General features: G+C 50.0%; 1 pseudogene; it reads left to right on the top strand.

Annotated features, from left to right (window-relative positions):
• The first annotated feature begins 14,444 nt into the window (after window positions 1-14,444).
• LOC114083172 (transmembrane protein 132B-like) overlaps window positions 14,445-20,909 on the top strand; it is a 38,935-nt pseudogene continuing 32,470 nt past the window's right edge.

Here is a 20,909-nt window from a genome sequence, read left to right as displayed (position 1 = left end):
ATGATAGAATAAATAGCTGGTCACTCAGTAAGGACCCACAGAACAAACTCACTCCAGGCAACTGAGCTTAATCCACATCTACACACCAGTGTACACAATGATAGTAGGCTAGCTTCTCCTGTCAGGAGAGCTTGGGATCTCACCAAAGACAGCACACTGGGCCACAAAATAGGCCTTAATAACTTTAAAAGGTTAAAAACTATTCAGAGTGTGTTCTTTGATCTACACAGAATTGAAAACCAGAAAGATAGCTGTAAAATCCCCCAACATTTGGTGATAAACCAGCATATTTCTGATTTACCCATGAGTTAAGAAGAAATTAAAAAGTCAAAATACTTTTTTTTTTCTGAAGGAAATCAAAACTGCAGCATGTCAAGATTATCAGTACTTATACCCCTAAAATGTATAATAAAATTTCAAAATATAATTGAGATTTTAGAGACATCATAAAAAAGAAATATACCATGTTCATAGACACTTTTTTCCCTCTTGAATTGACCTACTGGATCATTACACCAGAAAAAAATCTCAGTAGGGGTTTTTGTAGAAACTGACAAGCTAATTTGGCAATTTGTACAAGGCCTACCAACCTGGAAGGTATGAAACAATTTTGAAAAATGAGAACAAATATGGAGGATGTCTAGTTTGCTTCAGTGATCAAGATTACATGGTATTGGCATACGATAGGCAGAGCTTACTGGATCAAACCAGTGATGAGAAATAGACCCCCTCTCCTCCAAGGTCACTTGTTTGACTCTGAAAGCACCGAGATTAATTAATGGAGAAAGGATGCCGTCTCTAACAAATCATTCCAGATTGACGTTCGTATGAACAAAATGAGCCCTGACTCTTATTTCTCACCATAGACATTAAACTAACTCAAAATGGCTCATAGGCCCAGGTATAAAGCCTAATATCCTAAATAATGTGAGAGAAAACAATAGAAAATCTTTCTGACCTTGGAGTGGCCAAAGGTTCTTATTTGGTATTAAAAAACAAACAATTTTTAAAAATCCCAAAACAGAAAAACCAAAACCAAACACAAACCATAAAGAAAAATCTGACTGTAAATAGCATTGGAACATGGATCAACGTTTACTCCTCCGAATCTACCTACAATTAAGGAAAAAACATGAAAGATGTGGACCAGAAGAAATGCTAACCAGACATGTCTAACAAGGGAGCTGTCTGTTCTAAGATGCTATCAGGTTAATTAATAGGGAGATAAACCATCAGTTGAAGAGGGGTAAAGAGTCAAATAAAAGCTTCACAAAAATCAAGATAAGCGGGAGACCAACAGATGCGAGGTTGGATGTCAGCCTGGTGCTCATCATCAGAGCTAAGCACCTTAAGACAGCTGCAGTGCCACTAGGGGTAGCAGGTGGACCACAGCCAGTGCTGGGGAGCCTGCATATGACCAGACCTGGGGTCCTTCCTGGTCACTGCATCACAGCCATGCGACAGAGTGTTGCAATTGCTTATGATGCTAAACACAGCCTGCCTATGTGACCCGGTGGCTCCACACAAATGCTCCGTGATCATCAGCGTCAGGAGTTGAGAGAGTCCAGCTGTGGTCAGCTGATGGTGCATGAATGAGGTGAAGCAGGTCCCTGCAGTGGGCCCACTCCCCAGCAATGAGGAGACCAAGAGCCAATACGTGCCCCATCTCTGAGACATTGAGAGGACATTCTAGGACCCACACATCTAATTCATGGACAGAAAGCAAACCGTTTTTGCCTGGAGCAGGGGTGAGGGCCGTTTGGCTAAGCAGGCGCAGGAGGAGCCTTGCGGGATGCAAGTCCAGCTTTCCCACAGTGTCCCACAGGGCCCTGGTTCCCGGCCCCTGCAGATACCAAGACCCCCAGATGCTCAGTTCCTCATGTGAAGTGGCACCGAGTGTGCCCCCACCCTCTGTGACCCTCCCGCTTTCAATCATCCTAGGTCACTTACAATGCCCATCACAACCTAAATGCTATTTGAACACCTGTTAGGCTGTGCTATTTATGGACTAATGACAAGAGGAAGGTCTGTCATGTTCAGTACAGACACAGTGTTTGTGGGATTTTTTTGACCCGGGCTTGATTAGCCCCAGGGCTGGGAACACTCAGGCACAAAGGGCCAACCGTGTTCTCTACTGAGTTGTCATGGTGGTTACGCGTGTCTGTGTACTTGTCAAAAAGCATTAAGCGGATGTAATCTTAAAACAGGTACATTTCATTGTGCGCAAATTATACTCCCCAAAAGTTGGTAGAAAAATAAACAATGTGACATTTTGGTTGAAGGCAAGTGGATGTTAAAATGTGCCCCAGGCTACCTGCACTAGTAAGATTCTTGAGAAACAGAGCACTCTGTCTCCACTGAAAGGCGTCCTTCAATGTTAGGGAGAGGAAGCCAAAATCAAAGCAGGGGCTGACGTGGCTTTGGTGGCGGGGAGGGTGGGAACTCAGTCTTCCCCTGTACCCTAGGGAGGCAGAAGGGGGCGGATTCTCCTCTGATGTGTCCTTAAAATAAGAAATGCTGGTGACAACATGGGTGTGGGGCAGGGGGCCATTAATTGATGAGGGCCCTGGAGAAGAGACAAGTCATCTGCAAACTGGGAAAGTCAGGATACCTGAAAACAGCCACTGCCCACCTGCCATCTTGGACGTCTGCTGACAAGTGTCCCCTATATTTTGGAGGTGAAGTCTAACGCATCTCCAGCTCACCCAAGAACCTGTTTCAGCCAGGAACCAAGAGCCTGCTGACCCAGCAACCTGATCTAAGCTGCCCCATGGATTTTATTCCCACCAGTGTCACCGTTGTCTCAGGGTTTTCCTATACCTCCACCTGGCTCTCACCTCACAGAGTGACTCCTTTTTGACATTCTTGATCTTTTGTCCTGTTGGTATGTGACTGTAGGAGCTTGAGCTGCATCTGAGGTTGGCTGGCTTTGTCCCAGCAGCCATGAGGCCTCAGTGAAGGTTCTCTTGGCCTTTTCCCCCTAAGTGTAGATCATGATCACAAAACGGCTGCTGCACAGGTAGACACACTGTATCTACAGACTCACAGTGTCTCTGTTCCTGACCATAAGAAAGGTAAAGGAATAATGGCCTTTTCTTTATCAGGAGTCAACTCAAATGCCTTACGTATGCCACATTCTCAGCACGAAGTACTGTGTTGTCATAACACACGTGCAGCCTCCCACAGAGATGTTCATCTCCCCATGCATACATATGCAAAGACATATGTCATCTTTATTTTCAGTCCTGTATTTCCATCCCTGTACCTTAGAAGACCTTCTTAGTGGTCCTCTTTGCACATGTACTTGGGGTTGAAGCCCCGCCTGCCCCTGGATGAATCGTTTATCCAGGAGACTTAAGTCTCTGAGACTGATTTAGACCAATCCAACTTATCTCCTGGGGTTGGCCAAGGGAAAAACCCTCCAAGAGAAAAAGGTCTTTCTAACATCTGAATAAAATGGTTCTTGGTAGCATGAAAAGGGGGAGATGGATATTGGGAGGCAACACGAGGATCCGTTGCATGTGCTCAGTCTACCTACCTACCTTAAATCAGAGACCAGCGCAGCCACGCTTTCTTTGGGCAGGATGCATTTAGCTGAGAATGCAGCATTTTGTTTGAGGTTCGGCTTGAATTCATTCATTCATTCATTCATTCCGTGAGTGTTAGCTGAGTACTTACTACATGACGGAAACTGAGGATGCTGCAGACAGTGAGTGAATTGCTAAATAAGTAACCTCAGGACTTCCTATGAGTGATGTAAACCAGGGCAGCGGTCGGGACAGTGATGGACTGTTTGCTTCACTAATTCAGGAGTTTTGGTCAGAGAACAGAACCTGGGCTGGTGTTTGAGCAGATCCTGAGAAAGACCTGGCTCTGGGAAGAGCTGGCATGTAAGGAGATGTGGAGAGGGGCAGGCTCACCCTGAGAAGACCCTATGGGAGTGTCTTCAGGGTGGTGTCTTCTGGTCTCTGGGGTAAGCAGGCTGTTCACAGGCAGGAACCTTTGGCCAGCCCCTCGCCTGTTCTAGGAGCTGTCCCTTCCCACTTGCCCCTGGAGGTGATACATGGAGACAGTGTCCCTGTCCTTTCCACAGGCCTCAGAGCGGGAGTCAGAGGCCGTCACAGGACATGTGTGTACTAGGTGACTCGGGCTCTGCTACCTGAAACTCCGTGACTGGAGCAGTTTTCTTCCCCCATGTAGGGAAGGGGTAGAGAATTCTGCACTGAGAACTCAGATTTCTCACCGGAAGTCTGTAAAGTCAAAGGACAAAACTAGAAAATCTGCCCTGAGGCATAACTGACACCCATGAGGACCACATTAGTTTTCCATAGTCAGAAACCAGTCAAGGGAGGCTGGCCTGGGAGCACCCGGGCGGGAGGACGGGGCATCAGAGTCTGGGGCTTCTCTCTCACTGCAGGGCTGACATGAACTCAGGGTACGGGGGAACCTCCTAACGTAGACTTTTGTAGCAGGGAAAATGGAGGCACACAGTCCAGGTGACAGAGAAAGCCTTTGTGCCATCTCCTAATACAGACTTTATTCATCCATCTGACAAAGGGCTCTGCAAATGGCTGCACTTACATGAACAGTATTAGACGAGCCTCTTCCTCTGTACTACAGGGTGTCAGCATTAGAGGCAAAGGGTGTTTGTTCTGAGGCATTTTAGATTAAGAAGACGAGTCTCATCAATTGATCTATTAATCAAGCTGTTGGTGGATACACCCACACACCCACCCGGCTGCCCCCAGCACCCATTGACCCTGCGCTTGTTCCAAAGCAGAGGGCCAGTCGACCACACTGATGGTCCCTACCCCTCAGCCTGCCAAGAGAGGGGCTATCGGGACAAACACACCTGTATTAATCTCGGACTAGGACACATGATTGGGGGAATTAAAGTTGGTGGAGTGTCGGCTTCTAGGAGAGGGTGCTGTGGACTTTTATGTGATCAAATCGAGTATTTGAGAAAACAGTCCCTTACCCAAGTGTACAGGTTAGTGGAGAGCCCAGGATTCCAGGTTGGAAAGTGGGGGATTCTAAGAAAAGACGGGGGAAGATCAGTGGAGCAGAGGAAGGGGGCTGAGAAGGGGAAGGAGGGACGGGAAAGGGAGGACTGTGGAATGACATGGGCCAAATGATGCTAGGCACATACGGGTGTCCCCCGTGGATCTCACTTTATCTATACAGCAGAGATTAAGGAAAACACATGAAGGCCAGCGGAGGAAGGGGACAGTCGGGACGAGGGGCAGGGATGAGGAGGCACTGGGGACTGAAGCGCAGCAAGGACATTAGGAGGACCCACCACTGAGCGAGACTGTCACGCACTAATGAAAACGTGAAGACGGTTGCCCGGAGTCTCCCCGCCACATGGCATGGTGCGGGTGCTGTGATTGTGCACACAATCTTTCCAAGCTCTAATTTAAATAAGTAATAAGAAAAATATCCCAGGAGAAATAAGCACCCAGAAGAGAGAAGAGGGGCTCTTGACTGGGCGGTTTCATCACCACTCTGTCCTCTCTGAGTCTCAGCCTCTTCCTCTGTGTGGTGGGGATGGCTGCACCTTCCTGCTAGCCCCTGGGGTGCGGTGACTCTGCTGTTGCAGCTGATGTGAGGAAGGGTGTGCCGGGGATGTGAGTCACAGCTGCCCTCAGGAGGGGGAGGCGTTCAGGTGCTGGATAAGCTGGCCATGCAAATGGGTGTCTTTACCCACAGGAGGGCTGGCCGGTCTCTGATTGAGACTGACATCCTGTGTTGGTCGTCTGGAGCTACCTCAGCAAAGCGTCACCGAGGAGGTGTCTGCACAGCAGGAACTTATTCCTCTCCATTAGGAAGGCTGCAGTCCAAGGTCAAGGTGCTGGTGAGGGAGGTTTGGTCACGAGCCCTTCTCCAGGCTCCAGGACAGCTGCCATCTGGCTGTGTGCTCTTGTGGCTTCTCTGTGGTCTCTTCTTATAAGGACACTAATATTGGCCCCACCTTTGTGACCTTAATCAACCTATTTTCTTCCTCAAAGACCTCATCTCCAAAGTCTCCACAGTTGAGGGTTAGAACTTCAACATTGGAATGGGGGGTGCAAATATCCACATTGATGGGGAATTCTACGCGAATTAGGCAGTGATTGAGTTTGGCCCAGCCCTTATGCAGAGGGCTTCCAAGACTACCTGGACATTTGAGAAGAGACAGGAGCAGATGGTCAGTTCCTTCTCGGGGGAGCTGTTGGGCCACTGTCCTAACTTTAGATTGCAGCCCCACCAGGTTTCTGGGTTTCACCCTAAGTTAGACCAGCTGAGAGGGTCATGCTGGCACCCCTCAGGGCTTTGGTCAGGGACCAGGTTGTCAGTAGGAGTTGCAAAAAGCTCCATCTTATTGGACCAGGTGGGGTCATGTGCTAGACCTTGAACCAATCCCTGAGGCCAGAGGAATGCTGGATGCTGGTTGGCTGTCAGCCGGTGCCCTGGAAGCACTTCTGCTGGAGGGGTGGGCTCAGGCCCAATCAGGAGAACATGGCCTGAGAGGGGTCAGGGTCAAGTTCCCCAGTGCCCCAAGCAGATGAGGGGCCAGACTTTTCTTGTCCTTAGATATAGCCAGTGCCCATCTTCTTGAAATAATAGGCCACTCTGTCTTCTCTCTCGGGTTTTTTTTTTTTTTTTTTTTTTTTTTTGATCCTTCAGAAATGATTTCCAAAGTCTGTGATGACAAATCAATGTACAAATTGGGTAAACACTGGGCACCCGTGAACAGCGCACTGTCTAAATTACGGGGTTCAGGGATGTCTCTTTGCTGCTATTCCGCTTCACCTGCTTTCCCAACAGCAAACACAGCTCCTTAATTTGCAGTATTCAGGGCATAGATTTTTTTCTTTGTCTAGTAACAGGATTAGCTCAAATCAAATATCCAAAATAGCTCATCTGTCCCCTCGCCTTTGAAAGGAGCTTATTTGAGGAGCAGCAACCCAGAAGGAAATTATTGAACCACACTTGGCTTCCTGCTCTCACGGAGCCACAAACCCTCTCACCCTTGTCTTCAGGGGGAGGTAGGCAGAGCCACCAGCCACCAGGAATCCATACTGCTTCCTGGTGCATGGGTGGTCTGAGCAGGGTGTCATCAAACAGCTGTCTCGGGCCCCAGGGTCCGCCAGGGGCATGTTTTAGAGACCCGTGTGCCATTGATGAGGTTGGACAGAGTAACTTCCTGGGGACAGCTATGTTAACCCTAACCCTCCTGTTTCCCAGAGACAGCCAACCACTGTTTCCTGGGTTGATTCTTTGAAGATAAAAAGTGAGACCGGTGCAAGCTTTCAGGGTGTACAGATGACTGAAGCTTGTGACTTCATCTTCACAGGAGGAGGTCCAGTCAATAGGCAGTTGCTTGTTTTGCAAACCAAATTTTGAATTTGATAGGAAAATATGCAAATGCCACACTAATTTCCCCAAAGTGTGGAGCAACTTTTTTTTTTTTTTTTAAAGAAAGAGAAAGATTGGACTTTCAATTCAGGAAGAGCCACGTGATTGTCACTATTTTTGTCTTCCTGACAAGGTGAAGGTCAAGGTTTGCCATTTTGTGCCTTGCTTTAAATACTCCAGAAAACCAAGCCCCCACAATGGCTCCCCAAAAAAGGTATGTCCAAAGGTATGTCCCCCTGGTACCTGTGAATGGGAACACACTTGGAAACGGAGGCTTCTCGGTTAGGGATGTGAGAAGATCCCATCCTGGACTTCTCCAGCAGCCACTGTCATTATGAGCAAAGGGACAGCTGGGATACCCAGAGGAGAAGCCCAGGCCAAAGGCCACGTGGAGATGAGGTGGGGATTGGCCATGTGCCCCCCCAGGCCACAGCGCTCCAGGAGCCACCAACACGGAGAGACTGAGCCTTCTTTCTGGGTGATTGTGGCCCAGCTGGTACCCCAGCCTTTCAAGATAGTTTCTGTCGTTTTAAGTCACCAAGATTGTGGCCACTTGCTATGCCTCCCAGGGACATTGATAATACAAGCCCACTCATGTGCTTCAAGACTCGGATGAAGAAAGGATACAGTTGGATTTGATGTAATTCAGCTGTGGAGACAAAAATAGGTCTGCCGCCTGTGTTTCATGAACTTGAGTCCTGAAACCCTTTTCTCAATGCCGGGGCACATGGTAGACGACTTGGTTTGAATTATTAAAATATGGCAAACTGCTTATTTTAGATATCAATACTTAGGTCTAGTAAGGAAAAGGTGCTGCATGATTTATCAAACGGATTGGAAGGATGGCTTCAATACTGACACCGCACATTTGGTCTTGCCAGGTTCAATGTGGAAAAAAAAAACATGGAGACGAGCATGCAATTTTCATTGAGTTCTGCTTCTTGCTACCTTCTCTCAGCTCCTCCCAAGATAGAAATTCTAAAATGCTGTGAGTGGAAAAAGTGGGACAGTCTTCTGTCAGTTTCACCAGTTAGGATCTGCAGGCTTCTCTGTTGACAGATAGATTGTTCATGAAAGTTCTTAATTAGCCAGGCTCTTCTGAGGTGGCGCTTGGTTTTGAAGGGGGTTGGCGAGGCCCAGGAGGGAGGGCTGGGGAGTTTTCTGTGGCCTGCCTTCCCCTCCCTCTCCCACTCAGACTCGACGCTCTCACATTGTGGTGTTCATTAATTTGTTTAAACACTCTAAAGTTTACAGGCTTGTGCTAGCTCCAGGAAACCAAAAGTATACACAAAACCACACCCAAGACAGCCAGCTGATGGGTGTCCCAGGAGGTGGCATTTATAAGGCACTTTAGGGACACAGTCAGTGGAGGAAGCAGCTTGTCTGCCTGGGAGAAATTGTCAGTCAGGAAGGCCACACATGGAGGCCGGGCTTTCGAGAGTCTGGAAGGATGGGTGGAGAAAAGTCATGATGGGAGTCGTGAAACCAGCGACCCTTCGGAGCAGCTGCCCAGGGCCTGGCAGGTCCTGAGTCCTACCTGCATCACCCACATCAACACTCAGTCCACTTTAGAGGCCCAGAGACCAACCACCTCTTATGGATAAGGAAACTGAATCAGAGTAAGTCTGGGTGACGGTCCTAAGTGGCAGAGCAGGACATGGACCAGGGCCACCCTGAGCCACTGTGCCACCTGCTGGCTCCTGCAGGAGGAGGAGCACTGTGGGGAAGGAGAGCTCGAGGCCCAGGCGTGCTCAGGAAAGGCCAGCTAGGGTTGATCCTCCCAGGGTCAGTATGGGGCGCTGGCGCTCCACCACGAGAGAAGAGCTGGCCCCCAGGACTGCAGTGGCCCCTCCAGGTGGGGTGAGAGGTGGACCTGCTGCTGGCCAGTGAAGCCGGTGGGTCCTCTTCCCTCCCCTCCCTCTTGTGTTTCCCTTGCTTCTGGTTCTTTCCTGCCTTCAGAACAAGTGTCTGCTGGGAGCAGATGCTGGGGTCCAGTGAGGAACCAGCAGGCAGCGAGGTGGAGTTTTTCATCACACAGTAAGATCCGTCACTTCTCTGGTTCCCTGTGCCTTATGGCCATTGGACCAATTCTGGTATCAGTCCATCAATGGAAGTGGAAGTTATGAATCACTTTCAGTGAGATGGGCAGATTAAAGATACAAGCAAACAGGTCAGATAATTTCCAAACTGTGGCAAGTCTGATGACTAAAGCAGGTGACATGGAGAACTAATGGAGAGCGGGGTGGGCTGAGAAAGACCCTCTCTGAAGACTAACGAGATGCAGAGACTCGCCTCACACCTGGCTCCATGTCTCTGGTTGCTCCAGGGGCTGGTGTGGGTTTTCCTAAGGAGCAGAACTGCCCAGGGGTGAGGCAACCCCGGGCTCTGGGCGCTGGTAGCAGGTGCAGCGCTCAGTCTTCCTACCTTGGCTGAGATCCTTGAGCCTCTGCATTCTAATCTGTAAAATCAGAGCACTGGCTCCTCCCCACAGACTTGTTTGTGGATTATGTGCATAAAGCCTGGGAGACATAAGCGGCACCCATGGTCCTCTGTATGCGTCCGAGTGCTCGGTCCTGATCCTTTCCACTCGAGCACCCGGTAGCCCCAGAGTGTTTGCTCAACAGCTGGCTTTTTAGATCAGCTGCTTCCCACCAGGAGACCTTGGGACACAGAGTGTTGAGTCCTTACTGGACTTCCCCAGTGTCCCCATGCTGTCAGGTGCTGCTCCATGCTGGGCCCCGATCAGCCACGTCAGACTAACCTCTGCAGGACACAGTGGTCAGTGGGTTGACCTGGGACAGCCCGTCCACACACCCGCCTCTCGGCTTCTCTAGAGCAGAAGGCCTCTGGCTTGCAAGGTCCCAGTCTCCTGGTTGGCTCCTCCTTGGTGTCTCTTTCTGTCTTTCTGTCTGCAAGCCCAGTTGGTCTGCCTCCCCTGGCGGCTCTGCTAGCTCTCTGGATTTGTCCCCTCCAGTTTGTCCAGGTCCCTTTGTCCTTTCCCATTTTGTCTCACTCCATCTCTCTCTCTGTCTGGTCTCTCTCTCTTTAGGACCATACTTGCTTGCCCATAGTCTCCCTCTCCCTCCATCTTCCCTCCCTCCTTCCTCGTTCCTTCTTGCTCTACTCTTCCACCTCTCTCACCTCCCCTCTCTTCCTTTCCAAACCATGGATCCATCCACCCACCCACCCACCCACCCATCCAGTGGCCTGACTGAAGGATGGACAATGAGTGGAGCCTCCTTCCAGGGCTCCCCCTGCTTCCTGCAGTCACCAAGCCCCGGCCAGTTCACAGCACTATCAGGGAGTTCATTCATATTTAAGTAAGGCTATCCCTGCAAGCCCAGGTCTCAGCAGCACCAAGTGTGTCCTCACTGGTGCCCTCAGCCCACATTTTAGGTTTTAATGGAGCGGATGCCATTTGCTTGCTAGCCTGGTGGCAACTGGGAGTTGTTTTAAATTTGAATTCAGCTCAAACTGGATGAGAGTTTTTTCAGACGAGAGAAATAGTTGACAGGTTACGCTGTCATTAGCGGCCTGCCCATCAGGGGAAGGAGAGAAGGCACAGGTGGCTGCTGTCAGTGTTGGAGCTGGAATGGGCTGCACAGGACCCCTGGAGGTGGAGTGGAGGAGGAAGCAGGCTGGGAGAAGGGCAGAGCCAGCCTCCATGGTCCTGCGCCTCTCTGGCTCCTGTGCCCCATCTCTGTGGCAGTCTTGGTCTCTGGGGCTCATGGTTCTCTCTCACCCTCCCTGTCTCTGTCCAGCTTGGCTAACGGTGCCTGTGGGAGCCTCTGCTCTTCTGCTCTGGCCCAGGTTGGATGTTACTGCCCACTTTACAGAAGAGATGATTGCTGGCCCAGGGCCACTAGGAAGTCTGTGGTGCAGACAGATATCCTGGCTGTAAATTGAGGGGCATCGGTGTCGACCCGGCCTGCTCCCCTGCCACGGGTGTGGGGCCTCCAGGGAAGGGTGCAGGATCCCGTGTCCTCTCCAGCTGGTCAAGTGAAGCATTTGAGAAACTGAGGACATCGCGACTTTGGTGTCATTTTGGAAAGTTGGAGCCTTGGGGTGCAGCTCCTCTGTCCCCCCCCACCAGGACTCAGGGAGCAAAGGACACTGGCATGGTTGAGCCCTTGGGGAAGGATGACTCTGGTGAGAGCAGAAACCAGCTAGGACCCGTGGAAGCTGCTCTGCAGGTGAATTCTTGACAAGGAGATGACGTGTCTGGAATCAGAAGGCTGTGAAGGGCCACCTGCCTGAGCTCTGCAGGAAGCCTGCTCCCTGCCAGTGTTTCACCCACCTCTCCACCTCCCGCCTTGGCCACTCTGCTGGGAGGAAATGCCCAGCAACTGCCCTTTAGTTAATGTCTTTCTTTCTGGAAAGGAGTCAGAGAGGCTGAGATCTCTTCATCCCCATTCCACATGCTTTATCTGGACCAATCGATGGTGACTGGTGGGGGACAAGTCCATTTTGTATAAAATGGTGACTTGGCACCTCATCACCATTCCCAAAGTGATGGGAGTGAGGAGGAGGGAGGTTTCCAATGGATGGTCCCTGGGTCACATTGGGCAGCTTTACCAGGGTTCAGTATTTGGTGTCTTGTTCTACCTCGGGCAGTGTGGGGGTCTCCAGTGGGGTTCTCCTCCCTGTGGTGCCCACACTGCTGGTTTTTACTGAGAAGGTGGCGTCATGTTTCAAAGCCATGGCAGAGGTGGAGAGTGGGGGAGTGGCCTCAAGTTAAAATGCCACCAAGGTCTCTGTGTTTGACCAGGACCTGGCCCTCTATTTCTTGTATAAATGCTCTCCCAGTCGTAAAAGTGTTTGGAGCATCTCCAGAGCCCAGGAAACATTATTTTGACAGCGTTTGCCAGTTTCCTTGTGACTTTTATGGAGAAGAGTGTTTTCCGATGGCTTCACTGTGACTTTGCCCTTGGTATCACCCTCATGGGACAGAGGGGCCTTCCACAGAGGAGTGTGGAGATGCTCTCTAGGCATCAGACCTGGGGCTTCCGCAGACAGAGCAGAAAAGACTTGTTCTGTGGTCAATGGTGGATGTTTAGCAGTTTCCGCCACCAGATCATTGTTTTGATATAATATTGGACATGGTAATTGCTCTCTCGGTGTGCCAAGGGTACATAGGGACCTACTTTAGGATTTTAGAGAGGCTTAACTTATTTACATTATTTTGAAATTATCTTTTCAAGACCCCATCCCAAGCTGGGTGTGGTGGTACACACCTGCAATCCCTGTGGTTCAGGAGGCTGAGGCAGGAGGATCACAAGTTCAAAGCCAGCCTCAGCAATTTAATGAGACTGGAGGCAGCCTAGTGAAATGCTCTGTCTCAAAATAAAAAATAAAAAGAAAGGGCTGGGGATGTGACTCAGTGGTTAAGCACCTCTTGGTGGAATCCCTTGCACCAAAACAAAACAAAACAAAAAGCCTCACACCAAGGAAAGAACACATGTCAAAACAAGAAGATTGACTTACCACCCTGTTGGATTGGGCCGCCACCTTTCCCACGTGTTCCTTATAAATTTTATATTTTCTCTTGAAAATTAGCTATTATTTGCAGGTTTAATATCACTGCAAAGCAAATCATGTATAAAATGGTACTAAAACTCATACTATGTTGGGGAAACACAGAGGATGATTATTTGCATGCCAGTCATTTAGAACACCGCCCGTCTCCGAGTAGCTCAGTCTCAGTGGCCAATGTGGCTGTCATTCAAGGCCCGCCCCCTCTCTTGCCCCTCTCCTGGTTTGGAATGGAGAGTGGGGGGGGGGCAACTGAGGACACAGAGTGTGGGACCTGCCTAGTGCATGGGCTGAGGCAGGGACTGAGGAGAGGAGTGATGGGCGATGGCCTCTTGGACCCTCCTGGGGAGCTGAGCCCATGCTGTGGACTTCCACTGCTGAGCTGAGTTGTGCAGCCGTGGCCAGCTGTCTGCTTGGCCTTCTTCTCCAGCCTGGTGTGGAAGTAGCTTCTCCACCGTGGTCCCTGCGTGAGCCTTGAGGTGGCTCTTTAGCTCATTCATTGAGTGAACATTCTGAGCTCCACTGTAGCAGCTGCATGGAGGGCTGTGCTCACGGCACCTTCTGTCCTGAGGTGGGCACAGATGGCCTGTTCAATGTCCATAAGCTCCCTGTGGAGTAGGGGCTTGTTTGTCCCTGTTTGCAGACCAGGGAACCTCTGCATGGGAGGTAACATGGGGCAGAAGCTGCCCAGACTGTGAGAAGGCTGGACTGTGCAGGGGACAGAGAGAAGGGGACAGGAGAAGTACAGGGAGGTGGGCAAGGCCCAGGTGGCCCTCCTCAGTGAGTGGGATCCTACCTTAAGAACAGTAGGGCAACTTCCAGGGGTTTTGATCTGGCAAAGAGATAGTCTGGGTTGGAGATCTTGAGCCCTGTGAAGAGAGACCCAGGGAGAACCCCGGGGTCAGCAAAGCTGACCAGGCCAGAGGTGCTGGGAGGGCAGGGGAGCTGGGAGAGGCGACAGCAGGAAGTTGACAGATGGAGATGAATTAGGAAGACAGAACCCATGAGCCCCCAGGGGTCATCAGGTTTTGCAGGGGAATCTCTGGGGTCCCAAGAGGTGAGGGGGGGGCCACGGTGCCCAGCCCAGGTGTGCAGAGGTTTATGATGAGACAAGTTCTCCTTTGCTCTTTGTGCTGTTGTCTTTCTTCATTTGAAACAAAAATGAAGCATGTGCTCCTGTGTTACTAAGCCCAGAACAGGCAATCAGTACCCAAAGGACCCTCAGACCGAGCCCTGGAGAATGCTGGGAGAAATCCTGTGCTGGTGTGAGCCTGACAGATGCAGGAGGTGCAGAGTGTGGGAGGAGGTGGAGGAGGGAGCAGCTCGGGGCTCCCCGAGAGGCTGGGTGCCAGGAGAGGGTCTGGCTGCCCGTGTGGCCATCAGTCTGGCTGGACCCCACCTCACATGGCTGCATCCCTGCAGGCTCTTAGGGCAGAGGCAGTGCTGGCCGGCCTCACCCCGCTCCCTGGGATCCAAGCTTGCTCACTGGCACCTCTTCTCTCCTTCAGGACACGGAGGGTTTGAACACCGCCATTCTCACCAGAAAGCCCGTCTCGGTCCCTGTCAAAGTCGTGGGGGTTCAAGAGGACGGTTCCGTGGTAGACGTGTCAGAGGCTGTGGAGTGCAGGTCGGCCGATGAGGACATTGTGAAGGTACGTGATGGCTTCGTCTGCCTGTCTCCCAAGTGCATGTGGCTTTCATGGCTCACTGTGTACTAGTCTGGATATCTGGTGAGCACCCTGTGCTCCTAGGGTTGTGGGCCAGAGTGACCTCACTAAGCAGCAAACGGCTGAATCAGAGACACCTGGGTCAGACAGCATCTGTGGGTGGCCGAGCTGCTCCCCTCTGCCAAGCCTGAATCTCAAGGGCAAATCTGTGCCCACGCTCAGTTCTATCTCCCTCCCCCTCCTCCCTCTCTTTACTCACAGGGTGCTGTTCTCTTAGCATCAACAGTCCCCATACCATCTCAATTGGTACCAACTCTCTGTGCCCAATCATTTTATTTACTAAATATATTTTCTTTAACTGCCTCGCTGTTTTGGAGAGGCTGTTTGGCCCCGCTGGTTGGCGTGTGGTGTTAATAAATGCCTCCCTGTTTCAAACTTAAAAACAGATTTGGTCTCATTACAGGATAATAAAACTCATGAGCCTGATGTACTAAATTTTTGTTAGTAACATTAAAATAAGTGACTATTAAATTTTTTAATAGCTCATCCTGTTCTACCTGCCCTAATTTGAATATTACCTGAGGCACATAGCTCAGTTGGGGAGTCTGTCCAAGGGACATTTTTACTGTGTGCTTCATTCTAATTAGCTACACTTCTGACTCCGAATTCTACCAGGAAGCAACCCATGTTTTCAGTTTTCCACGGTCTTCACAGGGTTCTTGAACTGCTAAATTGGGTGTTTCTGCCTATTTTTTCTAAGTACATTGGTTGCTGCTTCTTTTTGCAGCAAAGACCTGGGGAGAAGGGACTTCAGTCTTGAGGACGATCCTTCCTCCTCCAAGTGCCGAGAGAGGCCTCGGGTCCACTCTGTCCCCATGTTTTAGGAGAAGACGTCAATGCCCAGCTCTGCCCTTCCTCACCTTCTCCCAGCTCTGGTTCAGACATTCAGCAAAACTGTTCATGGCCAACAGGAAGGCCTTCCAGGGTTCTCCAGGGAGAAAGGGTCACGGAGGGGTTTATTTCTCCTCAGTGCGACCTGCGGGAGGCTGTGTCTTGGTCTAGAGACAGTTTAGTAAAGAAGAAATGGTGTATTTGTGAGATCTAGTGAAAAACAAGGAGTCTGTAGGAAACTCAAGCTTGGTGTCGGTGGTTTCCTGAGCTTGGAACGTTAATTCTTCATGAGAAGAAGGCTGGACCAGCTTAAGACCAGGACACACGGCCCTGCCTGGTGCCTGGAGATGGAACAAGCCCAGGCCTTACCTTCTCAGCTCAGGGGTCCAAGTGCTCGCAGGAGATCATGTGCATGGATGAAAACATGGTCAATGTGCCTTTGGCCACACACACTCCTCATCATCCCCTGCCTTCCAGAAAGCAGGAGCAGACACTGGTAAATGGAGATGGCTCCGTGTGCTTATGCCATCACGGACCCCGACAAGTGACTCCCCTCAGTGGGTACCTTAAGCCCTCAGTCCCCTCTTGAGAGCCTCCTGTGGAGCCCCACACAGGATCATTGTTCTCCTGCCTGGAGAGCTCCACTGGAGGGAGGCCAGTTCAAGTTCAAGTTCACAGATCCCACCAAAAATATCCTCTGTCCCTCCTGATAGATACAGTTTTGGAAGAGGACAGGTTTTGCCTATTGCAGCCTCATGAAAAAGCAAGTTCTTTAGCAAATGATTGTTTACTCTTCTAGGTGTGAAATGGAGCCCACAGATCACCAAGCTCAGCCCTGCAGTAGGACAGGTCCTCTAGCAGTCCCTGCTGCCCGTGTCAGTGGGCCAGACTTAATTAGACAGCTGTGATGCACAGCCTGTGGCTTCACTCTTAATTTTTGTAGTGAATTTTGCCGTGACTCTAAGATGGATGGAGGTGTCCACAGAGCCCTGTGCTGGCCTCAGCCTCAACCCAAGGACAGCCCTGTACATTGGCACAGTTGTTAGTACCCTCAAGAGAGCCCCTCCATCTGTGGGGCTGCTGCTCAGCCCCTCCTTCACAGCACAGGGAACACCATGGGGCCCTAAGGATGAGTTCGCTGGGTCCCCAAAGATCTTCATGCACTGGGGGTTCAGTGGCCTGAGTCTGGGATTGAGATGGCAAGGAAGTGGGAATCCAGGAAGATGCAAATTATGGCAATGCACAAATTAGCTTCTTCAACCTGGGATGGAATGACTTTCGAAGGACAGAATCTAAAGGCATAAATATTTTAAAAACCTGGAACCTGACCCTAACTCGGCAAGATTGGAGGGGATAAATGTCAAGTTTTAAGTCAACAATTACTCTGAAGTTAAAAATAAAAAAAAGTAGGGGATGTGGCTTGAGAATGTGTGTGTATGTGTGCATGTGTGTGTACGTGCATTGTGTACATACACGTGGCTGGCTGCCTTTTATTCTTTAATCGTTCTGGTCATGTAAAAATGGACAAATTGGCACAGAAATTTGGATTTCCAGTTTCTAATGAAAAATCACGAGATCATGTGGTCCTGGGCCTTGGGCCCACGTGGGCTGCACCTGGAGTTGAATAGAGGAGACCCTTTGTGTAAGGCCTGCACCCCCCAGCTCACCACAGTCCCCACTACTCCCTCTTGTCTCCCCCAAGGAGGTGGAGGGACATTTGCCACCTCAAGTCATTCTGAGGAGGCTGGCTTTCCGATCTTAGATTTTAGATGAAAGTGAGTTTTTTCTCATACTGTGGTCTCAAAAAAGAGAAAGGAGCATTCTGTCATCCTTCAGGCCCTAAGAGGACACCAGAAAATTGGATTGTGTTCTGCCAAAGAATGTCTGGGTGGCCAAGGGTTCTTGAAATCAAATCACAGGAGGAAAGACTACAGCAAGGGCGAGTGTTTAGCCTGATGATGAGAAGAAGAGGCCCCAGGGTGAGGTGGTGAAGGCGCTTTTATGTCTTTCAAGGGAAAAGGGAGATTTGTGCTTTGTGTATTCCTAAAGTGGAAGTTAAAAAGGACCATTTTCAGTTCAAAATAAAGGAAGGACTGCAGAGGTGGTGAGTCCTTTGGTTAAGCGTTCAGACAGAGGATGGGGTTCAGATCTTAACTCCACCTTCCTTACCACCAGACCTTGGGCAAATTGCTTAACTCCTGTGAACTCAGATCCTTATCTACAAATGGGGAATATAACAATTTGGTGGAAAGTTACCTTCTATAGAGGTAGAATGAACCACAATCAAAATAGTCCTGGAAAGCCCGTTAGAGGAGACCTGGGGTTTGGAAGTACAAAAGACAGTTGATTAAAAAAATGTTTTCCTTGCTTTAAGCCACAGGCATAGGGCAAGGGTTAGTTTAAAGGAAATGCTCGTGTGTGTGTGTGGGGGGGTTGCCCAGGTAAGCTGGACATGGGCAGCCGCCTTTTACTCTCTGTGTCTTCTGGTGGAGGTTTCATCCAGTGGCAGCCCAGCTATTCTGAGCATGTGTAATTGGATTGCTGTTTGTTAAATCTGTGTGATGAAGTCCCAGTGTGAATTTGGGGAATAATTGAATGAGAATGTACATCTAAAGGAAGTCACAAAGTGTTTGAGCCATCATATGTCAATGTTGCACTGATAGATGTGCAAATTTAGATCCAGGAGCATACGCATGTCCATGATCACGTCTACAAATCTTAACCTCTACTTGGTTGTAGGGCCGAAGTATGTATGGGTGTGTCTGTGCTGTTCCCAGCCCTGAGCACAGTGTCTGGAACAAGTAAATGTTGGTTGAATATTCAAATAAATGAATGCTAGGGATTCCTGGAGGTAGGAGGAGATACCATGCATGAGTGGCTTTCTCATCTTTGGGGGCATCTCCACTGAATTTCCTGTTACTGGAAATCTTCAAAAAGAGGCGGAGAGAGCTCTAAAGCCATAGGACTTGGCGATGGGTGGAGACATGAGCCTGGCCTGCGGTCCACCTTCTTCTGCCCCCTTGGGGATATTCCATTCTGTAACACATCTTGATCATCTGCTTGTGGAGGGCAATGCATATAGAGCCCCAGGAGCTACCAAGGTGGAGTGCATGTGACATGTTCCCTTAGCAGTTTTCAACAGCACATGAGTATTAAAGAGGCACCTCTGGTTGAGCATTTATTAAGTGCCAGGTACTACACAATAAGGACATTATTACTGTTGACTAACTTCATTGTCACATGGGCCTTTAAGCTAGGAACTATCAGGGCCTGGAGTTTGCACACGAGGAAACAGCAAGTAGAAGGGCAGTGCCACTCCTTGCACTCTAGTGGATGTGGGGGTTGGATCCCTTCCAGGGCCCTCAGACCCGCATATCCTGATTGTCACTCTAATGTCATGTACCACACCATGTGGGTGAGGTGGCAGGGAAAGTCAGGGAGTCACTTGATGATGGCTTACTCTGGATCTACAAAGGACCTGTTTCCGCCCACAGCACCTGGAAGGTGTGTGTGTTAGTCCCTGTGGTTGCTGTAGCAGGTCCCCATGAACTTGGTGGCTGCCTGGGTTCTGGAGGTGGGAAGCCTGGGAGAGGCTGGTAGAGCCACCTCTTCCTCCAGCTTCAGAGGCAGGCTGCCTTCCCAGCTCGTGTCCCTCCTCCATCTCAAAGTCAGCAGTGTGATGCCTTCACCTCTCCCCGTGGCCCCTGATCCCATCACCACATCCTCTTCTCTGACTGCAGCCCTCCTCTGCCCCTCACGAAGACCTGCCCAACAACCACCCCAGTCTAGGTCCTTAAAGGCATCTGTGACATTCCTTTGCTACACATGTTGCGTTCCTAGGGCTGGTGTCACAGGTTATACAAATGGGGTGACTTAACACATGGAAATTTTTCTCCTGTAGGCTGGGAGCCTGAATGAGGGCATTGGCAGCCCTGCTTCCTCCAGCGACTCTGAAGAGGGTCCGCCCTTGCCTTGCACAGCTTCTGGGGGCTCCAGGCATTCCTGGGATTATGGCCTCCTCACTTTAATCTCTGCTTCCCTTGTCACCTCTTACCTGTGTCTCTGAATGACCTTACTTTCTCATACTGGTGCTTGCCATTGAATTTGGGGTTACCTTAATTCAGGATGATTTCTTCTTGAGATCCTTAAAGTTTACCTCTGTCAACCCCTTGTTCCAAACAAGGTTGTGTTTTTCTGCACTTGCGATTGCCTTGTGTCAGTGGATTGTGGCTTCCAGAGCCACCGAGGCCAGTTGAGTTTCTTAGCAGGAGATGAACCTGTGCATGCTCCCAGAGAAATAAATATAAGTTCATGCGGATCTTGAAATTGTGCCTCCAGCCTGTGGCTGCTATGAGTAAGTGTCTGGCCTTCAGGTATCAGCTGGACTCATAATAAGGAGATATTAAAGGGCCAATAACAGAGCACTAACATGTGAGAGCCTTACCTGCCCAGGAAGTGTCTCATCTCCACAGGTGACCTGGGAGGGGTCAGGTCAGGCAGAGGATGTTAGAAGAAACAAAGTCAGCTGCTGAGCAGCCTGTGGGCTGCTGGTCACCAGACAGCCTGGAGGACCCGGTCAGCACCTTGGAGAGCAGCCTCACTCTTGGGATCACTGTATCCTTATGAGGGCTGCAAGGAGTTTCTCCAAGAGGCTGGACTTTCAGACAGGATGGGCTGGACGATGGTGTGTTCTCATGGGGGCCCTTACAGAGAGGACATCACTGACAGGCACCTCACCCTTCAGGTTCAGGTGTGAGGGGTGCTGGTCAGGAGGCAGGTCTTGGGCTTATGCAGAGCTAAGCTGTACGCCTGGGTTGGTGTGGATTGTTTCTGTTGTTGTTGCAGATAAAAGAAAGCCTGATCCAATGGCCCCTGGCTAATGCTAATTCTACTTGGAAGAACACAGAGAAAAATTCCAAAAGAGGTTGCAGGCCATCCTTTCTCCTTTAGCAATGCTTCACAAAAATTCCTCCCAGATCTGCGGTTACTCTATTTCTGGCATGAATTTCCCTCCTTCATGCTCTGCCAGGAGCCATGCAGCTCAGAAGAAGTTGTCAGGCGGTTTGGATGTTATTGCCTAATTTTGTCCTTCTTTATGCTGCTAATTTGGACTTTCATTGTTCCACTCTAATTGGAGACGTGTCATATATTTCCTGTTGGCCAGGGATGGGCACTGCTGCCTTCTCAACCTTTTGTTCCTGTCAGCTTCATTATGATTTCAATATTAATTAGATCATTTGTTCTTCTCTGTCTTTGGCATCTCTAATTAAGAACTAATATCCTGGAATTGTTTTTGCATAATTCAGGGAGATCTTGGACCTGCACACCTCTGCCTTCACTTGCAAGGACACATGCCCGTGGCCCCCCTCCCCCTCCTGGGGATCCTCATCTGCTCTTCCCTGGCCAGGCCTGCTTGCTACA

The sequence above is a fragment of the Marmota flaviventris genome, chromosome 1 (assembly GCF_047511675.1).
Source record: "Marmota flaviventris isolate mMarFla1 chromosome 1, mMarFla1.hap1, whole genome shotgun sequence".
Taxonomy (NCBI): Eukaryota; Metazoa; Chordata; class Mammalia; order Rodentia; family Sciuridae; genus Marmota; species Marmota flaviventris.
Note: the sequence above shows the minus strand (reverse complement) of the source record. Positions and strands in the feature narration are given on the sequence as shown.